Source organism: Sminthopsis crassicaudata, chromosome 3 (assembly GCF_048593235.1).
Source record: "Sminthopsis crassicaudata isolate SCR6 chromosome 3, ASM4859323v1, whole genome shotgun sequence".
Lineage (NCBI taxonomy): Eukaryota > Metazoa > Chordata > Mammalia > Dasyuromorphia > Dasyuridae > Sminthopsis > Sminthopsis crassicaudata.
The window spans coordinates 218,037,154-218,045,371 of NC_133619.1; positions in this window are offsets into that span (position 1 = coordinate 218,037,154).

The following is an 8,218-nucleotide window of genomic DNA, read 5'->3' on the forward strand; positions in this document are numbered from 1 at the left end:
TGTATGCTATACAATTAATATGTAGTATATATATTCTATTATACTATATCTATTATATGTATAATACAATTTTATATATATAATAAAATATTTTTGAAATATGGTAATAACACAGTCTTCTTATAATAACATAAACCTATTATAGTAGTATAGTAACAAAAACTTTAGTAACATAAATCTATTTATTACAGTAATATAAATCTTTTAATCACAAATTTTTTGGATTAGTCATTTAAGTTATTCTGAACTTCCTTGGCTATATAGCATTATTTAACATACATTTCTTTTTTGTACCTAAGGACATCATAAGAATTTTTATCATTGTATTGATTTTAGTTTGCTTTTATAATTTTTATCTTTTCTTTATAGATCAACTCAGCTAGGGACATTTTCCCAACTATCACTTACACTAGCAGTGTGGGTCCCCAAAATCTGGCTGAATACTTTTCCTAAGGAAAAAAGAAAGTTGGACTCATGACAAGTTGGGAGTCATACTGTTTCTCATGAATTTCTATCTGGTTTTCTCCCCAATACTAATTAGTTAGTAAATTAATTAGTTGTTGTTGTTTTTTTAAACAGGAGCTATTGACTAATGTGGTTCAGCAAGAACAGTTGGTACAAAAATATCCCCTCCAAAATTTGAAAAACAATGTCCCAGTGGAATCAACCTCAGAGCGCAATAGGTCAATGAGTAACTCACAGATGGTTGGACAGAAGTCTTTTCTTTCTTTCTAGAATGTCCTTGTAGTTCTCTTAACATAGGTGTGGTTCCCTCCAGACTATTAAGCTTTAAAGAGCTACAAAGCTGTACTTTTCTCTACTTTAAAAAGGTTTTAATCACTGCAATTCTTTTTTTTTTTTCTTTATCAAACTTGTTTTTCCTTTTCCCCAAAGATGCAGATGTTTCTATCAGCCACTGATATTTTGTGGACACTGCATTTGTCATCAATTGCAAGCCTGACTTTTGAAGATCACGACGTTCCAAGATAGAGTGGTTTGTGACATTCCTCTGGGCTCATGGGGTTACTACATCTCCTTCCCTCCTCCAGAAGAGACAGACACAGAAATCTACTTCTTCAAAGCATTCTCAAAGCTTAGCTCTCAAAGCTAAGTTGGAATTCTCCTGGAATCTTCTTCTCTGATGTCTGTTTGTCTATCTATTTATCTATCATTTATATATCTATCTGTTTTCCTATCAATAGATAGACATAGATATATAAATGGCACAATAGAGTATCAATTTCTTTCAATCAGTTAAAATACATTTCATCATCTGATTTCATCCAAAGAAAGTGCATATTTCATTCCCCAAATCTTGCATTAGCAACTTTTGGTTGATTTATAACTCAATCTGAGAGGGATTCTCATATGTTAAAGATAACAGGTCATAGAGGCTCTTGTTAGTTATATTATGGTTGGGATGAAAGATACTCTGCTTACATTTATTCATACATTCTGAATAACAGAAGTGAACAAGTGTCTCTACTCTGATTCAGATTTGTCAGAATCCTTCTGAAATAAAATCATGGTTCTACTTGAACCTATTTTTTGGGGGGGTGGGTAGTCAGTTAATGCTTTGCATTTCAGTGGAAGTAAAAAATATTCATTTTCTATTAATAGATGCTTACGTGGCGAAGGGCTTTATTAATTTATTTTACTGAAAAGCAGGTTAAAAGTCTTAATAGTGATTTTTTGGAACAAAGAAAATTCATTGTGTATACCTTCTTGCTTCTCTGCTATTCTTATATTCTTGGCTTATGTGACTTACATTAATGTAAATTAAATTGAAAATTAATGGCATATGGATAAAGGTGGTTTCAGACTAGCTGAACTGCAAAAAAGTTTTGATGAATGAATCATATGTCAACTTGAAAGAAGATTAGAGTAGTAAATCATCTGCTTGCATAATTGGCTCTGTTATGTTTAACATTTTTACCAATACCTTGGATGAAAATATGAAAGATAAGCATATCAGATTTGCAGTGGACACAAAGTTGGAAGGAATGGTTAATACCTTGCATAACAAAATCAAGATTCAAAGGAATCTCAAAACACTAGAGTGAAGATTGAAAGCTTTAAGATAGTTTAATGGGGATAAATCCAAAATCAAACAAATCAGTTTTTGTTTTTTTTAAATCAGCTATACAAGTATTAAATGAAAGAGATCTTGACAGTGGTTCATAAGGAAAAAAGCCTAAGAATTTGATAGAACTGAATATGAACCAATAGAATGTCAAAAATGCAAACATAATATCAAAAAGCATGAGTTCAAATATTCCTAGAATAAATAGGTTGGTAGTTTCAATATATAGTCCAAATTTAACTAGATTAGGGGGTTCACTTCCAGGTGCTATTTAAAAAAATAAAATTGATAAATGGGAACACAGTTGGAGTAGGGCAACTAAAAGCCCCAATGGGCTGGGTCTGGAGTCAGGAAGACTCAACTTTCTGAATGCAACTGATCTAACTTTTTGGAGAGCAATTTGGAACTCTGCCCAAAGGACTATCAAACTGTGCATACGCTTTAATCCAGCAGTGTCTCTACTGGGTCTGCATTCCAAAAAGATCATAAAAAAGGGAAAAGAACCCACACATGCAGTTTGTAACAGCCCTTTTTGTGGTGGCAAGGAATTAGAAACTGAATGGATGGCCCTCAATTGGGGAATGACTGACTGAGTTATGGTATATGAATGTAATGAAATATTGTTGTTCAATAAGAAATAAAGAGCAGGCTGATTTCAGAAAAGGCTGGGAAGAATTAAATGAATTGTTGCTAAGTGAAGTGAATAGAAGCAAGAGAACACTCTACACAGCAACAATAAGATAATGTGATCAGCTGTGATGGACTTGGCTCCTTTTAACAATGAGGTGATTCAAGGCAATTCGAATAGCCTTGTGATGGAAACAGCCATCCACATCCAGAGAGAGGACTATGGAAACTGAATGTGATTCACAACACAGTGTTTTTACCTTTGTTATTGCTGTTTGTTTGCTTGTTTTTTTTTTCTTATTTTTTCCTTTTATCTTATTTTTCTTGCACAGCATGATAAATGTGGAAATATGTTTAGAGGAATTGCACACGTGTAACCTATATTGGATCACTTTTGTCTGGGAAAGGGGACAAGTGAGGAGGGAAAGAGAAAAATTTGGAACACAAAGTTTTGCAAGAATGGATGCTGAAAACTGTCTTTGTATGTATTTGTTAAAATTAAAAAAAACACAACAAAACTATTGTTATTTAAAAAAAAACTTTCTGAGTCCAAATCTGGTCTCAGAGCCTTAAGAAACTGGCAAATACTACAGTATTTATTATTGACAAAGATGTCAAGAAAACCTCAAATGGAGTGACAAAGGCTCTAGCATGATTGAAATAACTGAACAACAATAACAAACTCCTGTCATATAGTCCATATCTTATCTAAACTGAAGTACTCAGTTTTAGGTACAACTTAAGAATTTTTTTAAACATCATTTTAGGAGCAACTAGATAGCACAACTAGATAGCATCAGCCCTAGAGTCAGGAGTGTTTGAGTTCAAATTTAGTCTCAGACAACTTCTCTCTCTCTCTCTCTCTCTCTCTCTCTCTCTCTCTCTCTCTCTCTCTCTCTCTCTCTCTCTCTCTCTCTCTCTCTCTCTCTCTCTCTCTTTTTTTTTTTTTTTTTTTTGCTGAGGCAATTAGGGTTAATTAACTTGCCTGGGGTCACATAGTTAGGAAGTATTAAGTGTCTGAGACCAGATTTGAACTTAGGTCCTCCTGACTTCAGGGCTGGTGCTCTATCCACTGTGCCACCTAGCTGTCTCAGACATTTAACACTTACCAACTGTGTGCGTGACCCTGAGCAAATCACTTACCCCCCAATTGCCTGGCAAAACCAAACAACATAAATACGATTTCATTTTTTCCCTAATTAGGTGTTAAAATATTTTTTTACAGTAAAATAAAAAAGTTTTGCGTTCCAAATTCTCCCAGCTTCCTCTACCCACTCCCTAAAATGATAAGCAATCTGATACAGATTATAGATATGCTTTATTTATTTATTTTTTTATAGATATACTTTAAAAAATAACATTGATAAATGGAATACATTTAGAGTGTGATGAGCAAAATGGTGAAATGTCTGATGAGGTCCAAGGTCACATAATAAAGCTTGGGGGGGGGAGGAGAATCATCACAACAGATACGATAAAAGTGAAAAATGTTTGAAAATATTGCAAGATTTATCAATTGTGACAGAGCCATAATGTGAGCACATGCTATTGAAAAAACTGGTACTTATAGACCTGTTTTACTCATGGTTGACACAAACCTTCAGTTTGTAAAAAAAATACAATATCTACAAAGTGCAATAAAGTGAAGTATATTTGTATGAGGCATGGCTGTGTAAAATATAGTTTTTTGGTGCCAGAGGGAATTAACTATAATATTGATAATGAAAAAGGAGATATGCGAAAATCAGTCAACCACTAACTTCCTTTTTTCTCTATGGCAATTTTTTTTTTTTTTTTTTTTTGTATTAGATCCGGGATTTCAATGGCATAAAAACACTCTCTTCAACAACTGAAATGAATACTTTCTTTGCAGCTAATGGCTTTAGATTTTAGGTTGCAGCAGGTATTGCTTTGAATATTGGGGGTGGGGAGAAGCAATTTTGCTTTGAAAATTTTCTTATTTTAAAACTTTCTAAATAATACTCCATTAGTGTTTAAGTTTTTAATCAGTAAAATGAGAAACTAGTATTAGAAGATTTATGAGGTTCTTCATAGCTTCTATATTATCTGCAAAATGGTAATAATAATACCTATTAGGTATATTATATATATACGTATATATATATATATATATATATATATATATATATATTATTGTAGGGTTGATGTGAGGCTCAAATTAGGTAATTTATATACACTCCTTTGCAAATTTTAAAATTAAACATAAAATTAAATGTTAAATATTAGATTATTATCATTATTAATCTCATTTTAAACTTTTTTTTCCAATAGTGTTCAGAAATAGTCCTGTTACAAATCATTGTCATGCTATCATTTTAATATTATTATTGTTATTCTTTTTAATCAAAGTATCGATATCTAGAAACCCTTTCCAAAATTCTGCTCATTTATTCATTTGATGAGAGCTATTGAACTGTGGGAGTATATCATAGAACTCCTTTGAACAAGGGATTGACCACTGTAGTATAGGAAATGGAGAAAAAAAATTCCAATCTTCGTACCTTTAGGATTTAAGTAAATCTTTGATTAATTCAGCCACAGGTGTGTGCTATGATCCCTTAAGGAATGGCTCACCACAAGCACCTTGGGGAAATAGGATAACCCACTTTGGTTTAGATGAATTACTGGCCACGTGTGGACTGGCCATCTGTACCATTTATCCCAGACTGTAATCTGGAAATATGAATCCACGGAGGAAGATATAGATCCATTATGGCTTGGTCTTGAGCCTTTTATTTCTCAGAGCTATAAACATCTATAACCTCTGGGGATGAGAAGATTGAAAAAATGCAGTCACATACATACACAATCACACAAACTCACTCAAGCACTTATGTTTCATTCTCAGAAAAACAAAGAAACCCTAACTAAATGGAAATTCCAAATGACAGTTTTCTGTGGTTTGTATATCACTTCTATCCTTTGCCAAAAATATTGTACATGCTGTATTCATAGAACAAGAATGCATGCTACTGGGAAGTCAGTATATAAATACATTATTGCTGCTGTAAACAATTAGCATGAAATTCCTATATGTATATTCATATTCCATAAGTATTATATTAGAAAAATTATCTTATGTTTCAGTGTTTAGTAACTTTCTTGGTGGTGTTAAGTATTCTGGAGATTATCAAAATGAAGTACATTCAATTATGAATGAGTTTTATTAAAAGAAGTTGGTTGTTAGATAATTTTTAATAGATATCACATATTTTTAATATATACCATAATAGAGGTAATATTGGATAATAGAAGGAAAATGGGACTTAATGAGATTTGGAATAAGTTGAGACTTTGCCACTTACCTATGGGACTTAGGCTAGCAACTCAATATAACATTTTTAAAGCTTCTATGTTTTGGAAGGTCCATGCTATTTTGGGGTGGGGAGACCATAGGGACAAAATAATTAATTTTCTGCCCTTAAAGAAGTTATAGTTCTCTCTCTCTCTCTCTCTCTGTCTCTCTCTCTCTCTCTCTCTCTCTCTCTCTCTCTCTCTCTCTTTCTCTCTCTCTCTCTCTCTCTCTTTCTCTCTCTCTCTCTCTCTCTCTCTCTCTCTCTCTCTCTCTCTCTCTCTCAGTGTGTGTGTGTGTGTGTGTGTGTGTGTGTGTGTGTGTGTTGATAATGGGGAGCCACACTTCTGGTCCTTAGCTTTCTTAGCTATAATTCCAACCCTTTCTATCTCATCCATTGTGAGCAACAAATGGGATAAAATGCATAACATACTTTGAAACCATATAGTATAAAAGAAACCGTGAGTTATTATTTAGAAATGTATGATTCAGGTTAGTTCTGATGGAAGCATTTGTCGGTGCTCAAAAACTTGCTTTTGGGGATTGATATCTTTATGTTTGAAAAAAAATGTATTACCACAAAATATTGTGTATATATATATATATATATATATATATATATATATATATATATATATATATATATATTCACATACATATATTGTTTTTTCAAGTTGACCTTCTATTTACAGGAAAGAAGTTTCCAGCAAAGTCACTGGACAATGTTTGGCTTAACAGTTTGTTTATTTAAATTCCATCTGTTTTACTAAACATATATTTCAGAGGAAAATTGTTACAGAAACAAAATAAGCCCCTTTTGTATAAAACACAGTCTGTTATTTGTTGCATGTGTGTCTTTCAAACCTGATATCGGTTGTCACATAAAACATCTGTCCAGAGGCCTAATGTGCTGAAATCTTTTATCGTGAGATCAACAACATCAGGAAACTCAGAAAAAAAAAAATACGAGTTCATACTTTGGCAAGAAAGGCAGCAAAAGATACTATATTCCTAAAGGGAGGAGAGTAGTTTTATAGTGGTTAATGCTATCCTGTTTGTTTTTTCCTTCATTTCAGGAGGTTCTGAATGAAGAATTTCCTGTTTGTTATTATTCTCTAAATGAATCTGGAGAGCTGACTTGAACTTGCTGATTGGAGGCAGTGATATCATAATTATGCTGACAATACTTACTAAATAACACCCTTAGAATGACCTTTTCCCTTTGATTCTGAGAATTCCATTTCAAGATAATATATCTCCAGATGTATTGATATTAGGGGTAAGTATTACTTCCCTTCTTTGGAATTTTAGAAGCCAAATGATTTATCTGATACTGTCACCAAGGCTACTGTTACTAATGTTTACTACAGGTAAAGCATTGTATGAATTATATTGCTAGTCACTAATGTTCAGGGAGAATACTTTCAGGATGTGGAAATCTCAGGAAGTCAGTATTTTGGGTTTAAGTGGGATTTCATTAGGGATAACCAACTCCTGAGGGAGTGTGCTGTAATCTGTCATATGCTACATATTCAAATACTATTTTTAGGTCTCTCACTTTTCTTTGAGACTTTCTTATTCTTGTGATTTTTTTTAGCTTGTTATATATTGAAATATAAAACTGCAGCTTAGGGAAAATTGGTTATTAAAGAAATGAATCTCAAATTATTTTAAATCTCTCTACCTTCTATTATACAGCTTTGCATTTGATTTTTTGGGTATGGGGGCTTTATAAGGGATGTGAAATCTAGAGAGAGAATTTTGTGATCAGTAATAAATTTTGGTTTGGTTTGAGTTTGGTTCTGGCTATTGTGGGAGGAGCTATCAATTTATATTGATTTATAAAAGGGAGTTTTCTTTTGTAGATTCAATCCTTTTTTCCCCCCTTCTTTTTTCAGGTCTAAGCATGATGCATACGGTATGAGTGATGCTAGGAATACTTTATCTCTGGCCAATGGCAGGTAACAGTCTTAGCCTTGTCTCTGATCATGGTCCTCTACCTCCAAGTAATGAAGGTTAGTCTTTCTAAAAAGGTCAGATACTCAAATTACTCCATCTATTCCCAAGCTTAGCTTTTTGAAGAGATGTCCTCCAGCTAAAGTAGGCACTTTTCTTGCACAAAGTATACAGGCTCTCTCTGATTCTTTGCAAGGAGGCTATGTAATAGTTCTGTTTATAGTCAGAAGACCATTATT